This window comes from Phascolarctos cinereus, unplaced genomic scaffold, assembly GCF_003287225.1.
Source record: "Phascolarctos cinereus isolate Bilbo 61053 unplaced genomic scaffold, phaCin_HiC Scaffold_726;HRSCAF=1367, whole genome shotgun sequence".
NCBI lineage: Eukaryota > Metazoa > Chordata > Mammalia > Diprotodontia > Phascolarctidae > Phascolarctos > Phascolarctos cinereus.
The window spans coordinates 41,939,115-41,953,476 of record NW_027556098.1 but is presented as its reverse complement, the minus strand read 5'-3'; the positions used below and the strand labels follow the sequence as shown (position 1 = coordinate 41,953,476).

General features: G+C 35.0%; 1 protein-coding gene across 1 annotated transcript in view; it reads left to right on the top strand.

The window, feature by feature from the left end:
* Positions 1–14,362, top strand: part of SH3BGR (SH3 domain binding glutamate rich protein) — an 89,223-nt gene that overhangs the window by 19,031 nt on the left and 55,830 nt on the right. The gene's annotated exons all lie outside the window — the stretch shown is intronic.

The window sequence follows — 14,362 nt, the reverse complement described above, 5'->3', positions numbered from 1 at the left end:
AATATAATCTTTGTCATATATTGGCGTAGTCTCCTAGCTAATATTTTATTTAGAATTTTTGCATCCATATTCGTTGGTAAAATTGGTTTATAATTTTATTTCTCTCTTTTTGATCTTCCTGGTTTAGGAATCAGTACTATATTTGTTTGTAAAAGGAATTTGATGGGTCTCCTTCTTTGCCTATTATTCTGAATAATTTATTTAATATTGGAATCAGATGATCTTTAAATTTTTGGTGGAATTCACTTGTAAATCCATCTGTTCCTGATGCCTTTTTCTTAGGCAGCTTATTTATGGCCTGTTCCATTAATTTTTCTAAAATAAGTTTATTTAGATGTTCTATTTCCTCTTGTGTTAATCTAGGCAGTTTATATTTTTGTAAGTATTCTATTTCAGTTAAGTTTTAAAATTTATTGGCATATAATTGGTCAAAATAACTCCTAAAATTGCTTTGATTTTATCTTTGTCATATTCACACTTTTCATTTTTGATACTAGCAGTGATTTGGTTTTCTTTTCTCTTTAAAAATCATATTAACCAATGGTTTGTCTATTTTATTGTTTTTTCATAAACCAACCTCTAGTTTTATTTATTCACTCAGTGGTTTTCTTACATTCCATTTTATCAATCTCACTTTTAATTTTTAGGATTCCTAATTTGGTGTTTAACTGGGGATTTAAAATTGCATCCTTAATTCATTGATGTGCTCTTTATTTGATTGATATAAGCATTATTCATTTTCCTCTGATTACTGCTTTTGCTATATCCCAAAGGTTTTGTCATGTTGTCTCATTATTATCATTCTCTTTGATACAATTTTTCATTATTTCTATTTTTCATTCTTTAACCCACTCATTCTTTAAGATTAGCTTATTTAGTTTCAAATTAATTTTTAATCTGTATTTCCATGGTCCCTTATTATTGAATATACTTTTATTTCATTAGGATCTGAAAAGGATGCATTTAATATTTCTGCTTTTCTTCATTTAACTATAAAGTTTTATGCCCTCATATATGGTCATTTTTTGGGTAAGGTTCCATGCACTACCGAGAAAAAAGTATATTCCTTTCTATTTCCATTCAGTTCTCTCCAGATATCTATCATGTCTAGATTATCTAAGATTCTATTCATCTCATTGATTTCTTTCTTATTTATTTCTTGGTTAGATTTATCAAATTCTGAGAGGGAAAATTTGAAGTCGACCCATTATTATAGTTTTGATATCTATTTCCACATGTAATTCATTTAGCTCTTCCTTTAAAAATTTGGATGCTGGGGCAGCTAGGTGGTGCAGTGGATAGAGCACTGGCCCTGGAGTCAGTGAGACCTGAGTTCAAATCCCACCTCAGACACATAATACTTCCTAGCTGTGTGACTCTGGGCAAGTTACTTAACCCCAATTGCCTCCCTATAAAAAAAATTGGCTGCTATAGCATTTGACGCAAATAGATTTAGTATCAATATTACTTCATTACCTATGATACCTTTTAACATAATATAATTTATTTCTTTTAATTAAATCTATTTTAACTTTAACTTTGTCTGAGATCATGGTTTCTACCCATTTTTTAAACCTCATCTGAAGCATAATAAATTCTACTTCAGCCTTTTATTTTTGCTTTATGTGTATCTCTTATTTTTAAGTGTGTTTCTTATAAACAACATATCATCAAATTCTGGCTTTTAATCCATTCTGACATCATTTCCATTTTATGAGTGAGTTCATCCTATTCATATTCAAAGTTATAATTACTAATTGTATGTTTCCCTCCATCCTATATTTTCTCACTGTTTATTCTTCTCTCCCTCTCTTTTTATCCTATCCTTCTCAAAAGTCTAATTGCTTCTAATCACTGCCTCCTTAATCCACACCCCTTCTAGGAATCTCTCCCCTTCCTATTGCTTAATCTACCCATCCTTCTAAAAGTCCCTCCTTTATCCTCTCTCCTTACCCTCCTCTTTATTAATCTGCACAACATTCTATGTCCCTCTCTTATCCCCTTGATCTCCTATTTCTTGGTAGTTAAGAAGACTTTTGTACCCTTCTAGATTCATATGTTATTCCCTTTTTAACCCAATTCTGATGAGAAAAAGGTTGTAGCACTACTTGTCCTCCACCCCCTCCTACCCTCCACTATAAAGTTCTTACATTCATGCCTTGTTTGGATGAGATAATTGCTCTATTTTACCTCTTCCTACCCAATTTTATTCCTTAGGGTCACCCCATCATACTCAATTGAATCCTGAGTCTTCTATCTATACATGCTCTTTCAAACTACCCTAGCAATGATAACATTCTTAAGAGTTACAGATATTTTCCCATATAAGAAGTAAATAGCTTGATCTATTAAATCCACTAAATCTCTTATAATTGGTCTTTCATGTTTACCTTCTTATTTTTCTCCTGTTTCTTGTAGGTCCAATTTCTGTTGAGTTCTGGTCTTTTCTTCACAAATGCCTGAAATATATAGACCAATTTCACCAATGAATATGGATGCAAAAATTCTAAATAAAATACTAGCTAGGAGACTACAACAATATATGACAAAGATTACACATTGTACCCAAGTTGGTTTTATACTAGGAATGCAGGGATGGCTGAACATAAGGAAAACTATTGACACAGTTGATTATATCAATGCAAAAGTAACAAAAATCATATGATTGTATCAATAAATGCTTGCTGTTTATTGATTTGGTGGTATCCATCTGGATGTTTCTCCACTTCAATCAGTCCAGACCACCACTTGGGAAGCCAGGTCTTTCCTAACATCCTCTCAAGTTGTCTTAGGCTGGATGGCTGCGTTACCCTGACTTTGCCATTAACTTTATATTAGAGTCTGGTTCTAGTCTGGAGGTGTAGGGGGTAATGTCTCAGACTTTAGGGTTTTTTTCTGTTGTTTTCTGAGCTCTCTCTGGGGGTTTGATCTCAGGTACTCCTTGCTGTCCCTGAGCTAGGATCAGGGCCATCAGGAATGCTTTGTCCACAAACACTGTTACCCTCTGCAACCCCTCCAGGAGCTGCAAGTTTCAGCTTACTCCTCTATCCTGAACTGAAACCTGGGACTCTGCTTTTCTATGAGTAAACGTAGCCAGCAGGTCCCCTGCTCCTCTGAGACCACACTCACTAGTGTATACTTGTTCCATCTTGCCCACCACCACAGCCTGGGACCACATCTGGTCAGCACAATTGGGCCCCATGTCCAGCACCAGCCAGTGGATAGCCCTGCAATCTTGCCCTGATCAACCACCCAACCCCCACGCAACCTGGGGCTGAATCAGGCTGCCACCACCCAGCTGACTCCAGTGCTTGCTGTTTGTTGATTTGGTGGTATCCATCTGGATGTGTCTGCACTTCAGTCAGTCCAGACCACTACCTGGGAAGTCAGGTCTTTCTTAACATCCTCTCAAGTTGTCTTAGTCTGGATGGCTGCTTTGCTCTGACTTTATTTATTATTGCCACATTGAGGAATTATTTTAAATTATTTGTATGGAAATTTGGGAAAGCCAGGTAATTTCTTGCCTTATTCCACCATCTTCCTAGAATCCACCTCCTTTATCATTTCTTACAACACAACAGTATCCTATCATATTCATAGGTCATAATTTGTTCACCTATTTCCTAACCAATGCATGCACGGTCTGAATCTACAAAAAATGATATAAATATTTTTGTATATATGGGTCAATTTCTTCTTTCTGTGAATTCCAGGGATATAGACCTAGTAGTGATGTTGCTAGATCAAAGGGTATGCACAGTTAATAGCTTTTTGGGTATAGTTTCAAATTGCTTCCCAGAATTACTGGATAAGTTCACAGTTTCGCCAATAGTACATTAATGTGTCTGTTTTTTCCACAGACCACCTAGTATTTGTGATTTTCTTTTTCTGTCAACTTTGCCAATCTGATGGGTGTGAAGTACTTCCTCAGAGGTGTTTAAATTTTCACTTCTCTATTTATTAATGATTTACACTTTTTTTTATATGACCTCTTATAGCTTGGATTTCTTCCTCAGAAAACTTTACCATTTATGGAATGGCTCTTATTCTTGTAACTTTGACTCAGTTCCCTACATATCTTAGAAATGAGACTGTTAGGGGCTTAGGTGGCACAGTGGATAGAGTACCAGCCCTGGAGTCAAGAGGATCTGAGTTCAATTCGGCCTCTGATACTAGCTGTGTAATCCAGGGCAAGTCACTTAATCCAAAGTGATTGCCAAAAAACCCCAAAAAGCAACCCCCCATCCCAATAAAACCAAACAGAAAAAGAAATGAGACATGTATCAGAGAAACTTATCACAGAGATTTTCCCTCTCAGTTTCCTGTTTCACTTCTAACTTTAGCTGAATTGTTCTTGTTAGGGGGATAAAATCCTCTAATTTTATATAATCAGAATTATCCATTTTACCTCCTGTGAACATTTCTACCTCTGATATGATCATGAACTCTTACTGTATCCATGGATATGACAGGTACTTTCTTCCATGCTCCACTGATTTCTTTATGATGTAACTCTTTGTGTTTGAATCATGTATCCATTGTAAACGAACTTATGTTCATATTTATTGTGAGATATTGTTGTGAGATAGTTTCTGTCAGTCTCTTTTCCAGTTTTCCCAACAGTTTTTGTCAAGTAATGAGTTCTTGCTTCAGTAGCTGAAATTTTTTTTTACTTTATCAAACACTGGCTACTATGTTCATTTGTCTTTATATAATGTGTATCAGTTTTGTTCCACTGATGAACGTCCTTTATTACTTATCTAGTACCAAACAGTTTTGATAATTACTGCTTTTTAATATAGTTTTAGATTTAGTACTACTAGATTCCCTTCCCTTTTGATGTTTTCATCAATTCTCTTAATATTTCTAATCTTTTGTCCTCCAGATAAATTTTTTCTTATATTTTTCTATTTCCATAAAATAATATTTTTAGTTTGATTGGTAATGAATAATTACATTAATTTGGGTAGTATTGTTATTTTTGTGATATTGACTTAGTATTTATCCATGAGCAATTAGTGTTTCCAGTGTTTTTTTCCCCCTATCTTTTTGTATAAAAATGTTTTGTGATTGTGTTAATATAGTTTTTGTATATGTCTTGGCAATTACTCTGCCAAGTATTTCATATACTATTATATAAGTATGTTTCTATACTATCTGTATTTATATTTATATAAATTTATTTTTCCATACTATTTATATACTTTAGTCATTTTAAATGGAATTTCTTTTTCTCTTCCTTCTGGACTTTGATAGTACAATACAAAAAAGCTAATGATTTGTGTGGGATTATTTTATAACCTGGAATTTTGCTGAAGTTGTTTCAGTATGTTTTCTGGTTGATTTTCTAGGGTTCTCTAAGTGAACTATCATATCATGTGCAAAGAGTGATAATTTTGTTTCCTATACTTATTTCTTCAATTTCTTTTTCTTGTTTTATTGCTATAGCTAGCATTTCTAGCACTATTACTGAGTAGTAATGCTGATAATGGCCATTTTTGCTTTACCCTTAATTTTAGTGTAAAAGCTTTTTACAATAAAACTTGTCCCCATTAGTTAATTCTGGCTTAGGAAAGCTCCATTTATTCCTGTGTTTTCTATTAGAGAAGTCATGCAAAGTAAATGCTCACATGGAGGTCAGAAGAAGCAGTACAAGGACACTCTCAAGGTCTCTCTGAAGAACTCTGGAAATTGATCATGAGACATGGAAGATGCTGGCACACGTCTACCTAGCATGGCATGCCCACATGAAAGAAGGCCCTGTGTCCTATGAGCAAAGCAGAATCGCAGTAGTCTGAAATGTGAGATGTACAAATTTAGAGACATCTCTATTCCAAATGTTCATATGGACTATTTGTACCTGGCCTGTGGTGCAGCCTTCTGTGCTTGTGTTGGTCTGATCAGTCACAGCTGGACACATTGTACCTTGGCCTAAACATAGTGAGGTCATTTTGGTCCTCTTCAAGCACCAAGGACAATAACCAACCATTTTTTTAAATAGGAATAGTTTTGTATTATGGTCACAAGCCTTCTCTGCATCTATTGATATGATCATATGATTTTTGTTTTAATTATTTTTGTTATAATATGGTCAATTTTACTGACAGTTTACTGATATTGAACCAGCCCTCTATTCTTGATAAAAATTCAGTTGGGTCGTAGTGTATAATCTTTGTGATATATTGTTGCAGTATCTTTGCCAATATTTTATTTAGCATTTTTTTTTGCATCATTATTCCTTAATGATATTGGTTTATATTTTTCTTTCTCTGTTCCCCCCCCCCCCCGCTTTAGGTAATAAGACCATACTTGTGTCATAGAAGGAATTTTGCTAAGACTCTTGGAATTGATATCACTTCAATAATTTAATTTTAATGCTACTGTAAAAGTTTGATAGAATTTGCATATAAATCTATCTTGGTCCTGGCATTTTTTTTCTTAAGGAGTTCATTTATAGCTTATTCAATTTCTTCTTCTAAGATAGGGTTATTTAAGTATTGTACTTCTTGTTCTGTTCATCTCCTTTTTGGTAAATATTTGTCTATTTCACTTAGATTGTCAGTTTTCTTTGCAGATGATTGGGTGAAATAGCCCGGAATGCTTTCTCTTATTTCTTTGTTATTGGTTGTGAATTTGTCTATTTAATTTTTGATACTGATAATTTGAATTTCTTTTTTAAAAAAAATCAACTAAAAGCTTATCTATTTTATTAGTTTTTTTATAAAAAAAAAAATGAAAAAAACCTCTATTTTTATTTATGATCTGAATTTTGTTTTTTATTTCAAAAATTTTGTTAATCTCTTCTTTGTTTTGCAGGAGTTTTATTTTGATGTTTAATTTAGAGTTTTTCATTTGTTGGTTTTCTCTTTTCCAAAGTCATGTGCACAGTATATTGATTTTCTCTTTCTATCTTTTATTTGTGAAAGTGTTTAGAGACATGGATGTATTTCCCAAAGTTGGTATATTGTCTTATTGTTGTCATTATCTCCAATGATATCATTGTTTCTGTAATTTATTCTTTGTCCTGCCCATTCTTTAGGATTGGTCAGTAAGTATTTATTAAAATCCTACTGTGTGCCACACACTGTGCTAAATGCTAGGGATACAAAGAAAGGTAAAAGACAGTCCTTGTTCTCAAGGACCGTAATGGGGGAGATAATAAGTGAACAAATAAATACAGATCAGTTATGTATGAGATAAATAGGAAATAACAGAGGGAAGGCACTAAAATTAAGATTGGGAAAGGCTTCCTGTAGAAGATGGAATTTTAGTTGGGACTTGAAAGAAGCCAGGAAAGCTAGGTGGCTGAGATGATGAGAGAGAACATTCCAGGCATGGAGGACAGTCAGAGAAAATACATGGAGTCAAGAGATAGGGTCTCTTATTTGTGGAGCAGCCAGGAGTCCAGTGTCACTTTGTTCAATAGTGTATGGGGGTGATGGGCATGGGGAGGCATAAGGTATAAGAAAACCAGAAAGGTAGTAGGGGCCTATGTTATGGCGAATTTAGGAGGTGATAGGGAGCTACTAGATTTGTTTTAGTATGGTTTGATATGATTGGACTTATGCTTTAAGAAAAATCACTTTGGCAGCTGAAGATGGGGATAGAATTGAGGCAGGAAGACCAACCAGCAAGCTTCTTCAGTAGTATAAGTGTGAAGTGATGCAGTGGTGTGCTGACAGTATCAGAGCAGAGAAGGGGGGTATATTTGAGAGATGTTGCAAAGGTCATATTGGCAGGCTTTGGCAACTGATTAGATATGAGGGGTATATGTGAGAGATAGTGAGGCATTGAGGATGACACCTAGGTTTCAAGCCTGGGTTATTGGGAGGGTCCTGGTCCCCTCATTGGTAATAGGAAAGTTTGGAATGGGGGAAAGCTTAGAGAGAAGCATAGGAAGTTGAGTTTTGTACATGTCGAGTTTAAAATGTTTGCTAGACATCCAGATGGTGATGGTTAAAAGGCGGTTGGGTATCTAAGACTGGATGTCAGCAGAGAGGTTTGGGCTGGATCGGTAAATTTGGGAATTATAGGCACAGAGGTACAATTAAATCCATGGGAGTTGATGAGATCACTGAGTGAAGTAGCATAAATGGAGAAGAGAAGGGAGTCCAAGACAGAGCCCTGTGGGATACTCATAAGTTAGTGGGAGCAACCTACTTGAGGATCCAGTAAAGGATAGTGATTATGAGGGGTTAAATAGATAAGAGGAGAACCAGGAGAGAATGGGGTCCTGAAAACCTTAAGAGAAGAGTGTCAAGGAGAAAAAGATGATTAGCAGTGTCAAAGATTGAAGAGAGGTTAAGAAGAATGAGGACTGAGAAAAGTCCATTGAATTTTATGATTAGGAGATCTTTTGTGCCTTTGGAGGGAGTAGTTTTAATTGAATGGTGAAGTCAGAAGCCATATTTTAGAGGGTTAAAATGAGATAATGAGGAGAGGAAGTAGAAGCACTTATTGTAGGTTGCCTTTTCCAGGAGTTTTGCCTCTAGGGACAGAAGAAATATCATATGACAGTGGAAATATAAGGATCCAATGAAAATAATTATTTGAAGATGGGGAGACATAGGCATGTTTATAGGTAGTAGCAAAGGAGCCAGTAGATAAAGAAAGATTAAAGATAAGTCAGAGTAGGTGTGACAGAAGGGGCAATCTATTAGAGGAGACAGCGTGAAATTAAATCACTTGCGTAGGTAGAGGCATTGACCTTGGTGAGTAGTAGTGTCACCTTTTCATATGAGACCAAGGTGAGGGAGGAGTTCGCTGGCAGAAGGCATCTGAGTGATATGAGGTGAAGAGAGAAGAAAAGAGAGTTCTCAGTGAATGGCCTCAACTTTTTTCTCTAAAATGATTTTAAAAAAAATATGATGAAATTATTTAGTTTCCACTTAATTTTTAATCTTTTCTTCAAAGGCCCTTTATTAAATGTAATTTTTATTGCATCATGATCAGTAAAATATGCTTTTAACATTTCCACTGTTTTGTACTTGTGAGATCTTTATTTCCTAATACATAATCAATTTTGGTAAAGGTGGATTATACAGCTAAGAAATATGTATACTCCTTTCTATTCTCCAGAGGTCTCTTATTTCTAACTATTCTAAACTTTTATTCATGTACTTCATTCTTTTTTGTTTGTATTTTGGTTAGATTTATCTAGGTCTGGGAAGGTATGTAGAGGTACCCCCTATAATAGTTTTACTCTCTATTTCCTTCTGCATGTCATTTAACTTTTCCTTTAAGATTTTAGATTTTATGCCAATAGGTTCATATATAGTAATGATATTAATTCATTGCCTATGGTATTTTTCAGCAAAATATAATTTCCTTGTTTATGTCTTTGAATTAGGTCTGTTTTTTGCTATTATTTTCTCTGAGATTATAATGGCTACCCTCTTTTTTTTTTTAACTTCAATTGAAGCATTCCAGTACTGTATTTTAACTCCATGTGTATCTTTCTATTTCAAGTGTATTTCTTGTAATCAACATATTTTGGATTCTCATTTCTATTCCATTCTGTTCTTATCTTTTGTTTTATGGGTGAGTTCATCCCATTCACTTTCATAATTATGATTGTTGATTGGTATTTTTCTTCATCTCATTCTCTTACACTTTTCCTTCCCTTTGTTTTCTGCCTCCTTTTTAAAGAGTTTGTTTCTTGACTAATCCTTCCCTTAACCTACCAGCAAAGTGGTGCAATGGCTACAGACCTACACCTTGAGTCAGGAAGACCTAAGTTCAGATACAGCCTTAAACACAAACTGTTAACCCTGGGCAACTCACTTAAAATCTGTCTTCCTCAATTTCCTCATTGGTAGAATGGAGTTAATAATAGCACCTACTTCACAGAGTTGAAATCCTTTGTTGTCAAATTTGTTGTCAAATTTTCTACTCAGCTTGGGTCTTTTTATCAAGAATGCTAAGAAGTCTTCTATTTCATTAAAAATTCATTTCCCCCCTTGCAAGATTATACTCACTTTTTCTGGATAAGTTATTTTGGGTTGTAAGTTTAGATCCTATGCCTTCTGGAATATCATATTCCAAACTTTTTGCTGTGGTTTCTTTCAGGAGGTAACTAGTGAATTTGTTTTTATTTATATTTTGCCCTCTGGTTCTGAGAGAACTAGACATTTTTAAAAAAGATTTCTTGACATATGATATCTAGGCTTTCCAATGATTCTCAAATTATATCTGTCTTCATTTGCCAATTTGGGCTGGAAAAAATGACACATCATGGTTTTTTTCTTGGATTTCCCAGTCATGATTCAATCTGGTATATTTTCTGGATCTTTGTAGAAGAGGAATAGTGGAGACTCTGGCTGCCATCTTGACTATGCCTTGATCCGTAAGTTTTTGAGAAAGTTGCTAGGGGCCCTTAGGGATTAAATGATTTGTGGGAGGTCACTAGCTAGAGGCCTGATTTGAACCTAGAGTTTTCTGACACCAGGTATAGAGTTCCATTCACTACATTGTTTATCTTATATACACAGATAAATAAATATACTGTAATTTGAAGAAGAAAAGGAAATTAATATTGTTGGGGGTCAAGATGTTAAATGACTTGTCTACTGACTTTCAGCCAGCTTCTACTATATTATGCTGTCTATAATCTACAGGTTTGACATTTTAGAATAGGCCAGTTTTTCAATCCATTAAAACTTTGTCTTTTTGGAACTTATAGACATTTGTTTTAATCCCTATGGGCCAAAAGGAATTGCATTTTTGTTCTGATAAATGGTCCCTTTTAAATCATATTTATAGTGGGCAACCATACGGGTGGGAGACTGAGATGGGAAAGAGGTCTATGTTATTGTAAGTTTTAAAGATGGTATTAATTTGGTTTCATATGTTGTTTTGTGTTCTTAGGGTATCATTTGTAAAATGAATCACCTTTATTTTACTTTGGTACAGAATTAAGTGTGTGAATTTTATCTTAATCACATTTTATCATCATTTCAAAAAGGTGTCAAGTGGGCTTTATAAAGCAGATTTTGTGTGAAAATGTTGTCTTCAGGATTTAAATGAACAGGTTTTATATCTTATTCCCTGTTGACCTAGGAGGAGTTGTTTTCTAGAACCTCCTCTTAACTAAGTGGCATCCATGGATCAACTGGTCATAGGAAGTAAATCTGAAATGAATGTAAAATTATAGCTATTGGAATAAGGGGATAAAATAACTGGGGCATTAATTTATTCATCTAATAGTTTTCAAGTATCTGCTAAATCAATAAGACTTTATTAAATGCCGCTTAGGTATTCTGTCAGGGCCTAACGATACAAAAATTAATTTGAAATTGTCTCTTTCTTCAAGTAACTTACATTCCACGTGAAAAGATACATGTACACATGTACTGCCCAAAGCAGTAGGAAGCTAATGGTGTTTATTGAAAAAGGGAGTGACCTAGTCAGGCCTTTAGACAGGTCAAATCTTTAGGAAGAGCAATTAGGCATCTGAGTGGAATTTGTACTGGAGTGGGGAGAGACTTGAAATGGAGAGACCAGAAGACCATTGCAGTAGTCCAGCAAAAGGGCATAGATCAAAGAGATCTTGTGTAGACAGAATTGACAAGATTTGGCTCCTGACTAGTCAGTCAGTTACCTCATGTATGATGAGGAAAGAGTGATGAGTAAAGAATGATTCTGAGTTTGCAAATCCGTGTGATTGGAATTATCATGGTGTCCTTGACAGACATCTGGAAGTTCAGAAGAGGGTATTGTTTAGGAGAGGACAAGGTACAATGAGTTGCTCTGTACATGTTGAGCTTGAGATTCCTAAGGGACATGTCCAGGCACAAATATCTCTACTAGGACACTGCTGATGTGGGACTGAAGCTCAGGAGGGAGACCAAGGTTGGATATACAGATCTTGAGGTTGTGTGCAAAGAGATATTTGAACCCATAGGAGATGAAGAGTCCACCAAGGAAGAGTCTGTGGATGGAAAGTGAAAAAGACCTGGGATAAATTTTTAGGGTACACACTAAAGGGGAAGGACAGGGATACCAGTAAAGGAAACTGAGGAGTATTCAGATATGTAGGTGAATCAAAGTGCATTGTAATGCAAATGAAGAAAGGAAAAAGGTAGACCAAACATTTGGATGATTTTCCCTTTTAATTTAAGTGCTTTGAAAGTGGAGGCACGTAAACGTGCTCTATTCGCATTTTTTGTTTCTCCCTTTCTGTTTTATGTTTATAGCACTAATATTTATTATGAACTTAGTCCCCTTTATCCAAAGAGACTATATCATCCATCTAAGATGGATGCTAACAGGACAGAAGAGAAATCATCCTCATATTCTGATACAAGGACTAGAGGAGGCTTTGATTACCCCAAGGAAAATATAGTCCCTCTCTCCCCTTGTGCTTGAAGGAGGGGGTCCGAAATCCCAGAAGAAGTGAGATGTATTTAGGTGTGTTGAGGGAGATGTCTAGAGCTAGAGAGATGACTCTTGCTGCAGTTCTAAATTCAAGTGGATTCAACTGTGATGATACATGTACTTCAACTGTGAGGGTGACCAGACAGAGGCTATGATGTCTCTCTGCAGCATGATGGGAAAAGAGAGGAAGGAAAGAAGATGGGATAGTGGCATGCTGGGAGAATAATCAGTGCTGCAGCTGCTGTTGCCCTCACTGTTGTTACCACTGTAGCCATCACTGCCTCGAATTGGGAGGGGTAGAAGGGAAGGGTTGAGATTTTGGGAAAGGACTATAGCCACACAATGCAGGGCTAAGGCAGAAACATTTAACTGTGCTTGTTAGTAAAAACAATAATCATGTACTACCCTTCTCCCCTTTTATTAATTATAATTTTTATTGTGTCAGGATTATTTAGTGCTTCTGGGTGTTTTTTTTTGCATTTGTTTATGAGGTTTTTATGCTCAACCATATGATCAGTTTTGCAAAGGTTCCATGCTCAACAGATATATATATATATATATATATATATATATATATATACACACATATATACACACACATACACACACACACACACACACACACACACACACACACATATATATATATATATATATATATATATATATAATATTCCTTTCTATTTCCATTTAGTAATTGCCAGAAATCTATCATATCTAAAATTAAAAAAATTCTATTCAGCTTCTTTGCTACTTTCTTATTTATCTTTTTGTCTAGGTCTGAAAGTATCACATTGAGACTTCTAACTATTAAAGTTTTGCTATTATCCCCTAAAATTAAATGAAGATTTACTTAAAGTATTTAAATACTAGACCAGGGGTGGGAAATCTTTTCATGTTGGAAGGCTGCTTAATATTTAGCCGTAATCAAATAAGTCTGCATTTAAGAAATTTCAATTAGATATGCTTAAAAATGTGCATTATTTCATAAAAAATCTAACTGCTATATACGTGATAATTTCAAAAAATGAAAACTATTTGTTTATTTTAAAGTTAACTAACCTTTTAATGACTTCGTTGTGTCTGCTTTTGTTGGAAAGCATCTGAATCTTTGATTGCAGCATGGAGGTCCCAGTTTCAGTTGATCCTCTAGATGGGTATCAGTCATTTGTGACCCGAAGGGCATCTTGATTTGGGTTAGGTAAGGACAATGTAGATTCACAGCAGTAAGTGGTTGAAAAGCAAGAAAGCATTTTTTTGGGCATGTTGCTGAAGGTGTGTGTATTCTACTGCATTTCCCCATATTTCTATTGGATCTTTCTTAGCATCAAACAATGACTTTGAAATGTCATCTACTGAGTGCTCAATCAATTCCATCTGTAGTTCTTTAGGTGCCTTGGTGTTATCAACTAGGTGAGGCTGAAATGCAAATTTGAGTGTGATGTCATGATTCTCAAAGTCAACTAATCTTTCATTGTATTCTCCAAGTAATAGGTCTATAACAGCTGTATGTTCTTCAAATGTTTGCATATATCATCCTGCTCATCAATCTGAAATTGTACATAGTAACAGCAATATTGTATGAAGATGTACAATGAATAATTTAGCTATTCTTAGGAATGCCATGATCCAAGAAAATTCTGTAGGATTTGGGATAAAAGGTGCGGTCGATCTCCAGAGAAATAACCAGTAGAGCCTGAATGCAGATCAAAGATACTTTTTCTTTACTTTATTTTTCTTGTTTTTCCCTCCTGTATTTTCTTTCGTAGAATGACTTACATGGAAATGTGTTTTGCATATATAACCTATGTCAAATTGCTTGCCTTCTCAATGGTGGGGGAGGGGGGAGGAGTAAGGAAGGGAGGGAGAGAATTTGGAATTCAAAAAAAAAGAATGTTAAAATCGTTTTTACATGAAATTGGGAAAAATAAAATACTAAATAAGATTTAAAAATTATTGTTTGCGAGTAATTAAAAAAATTAAATGA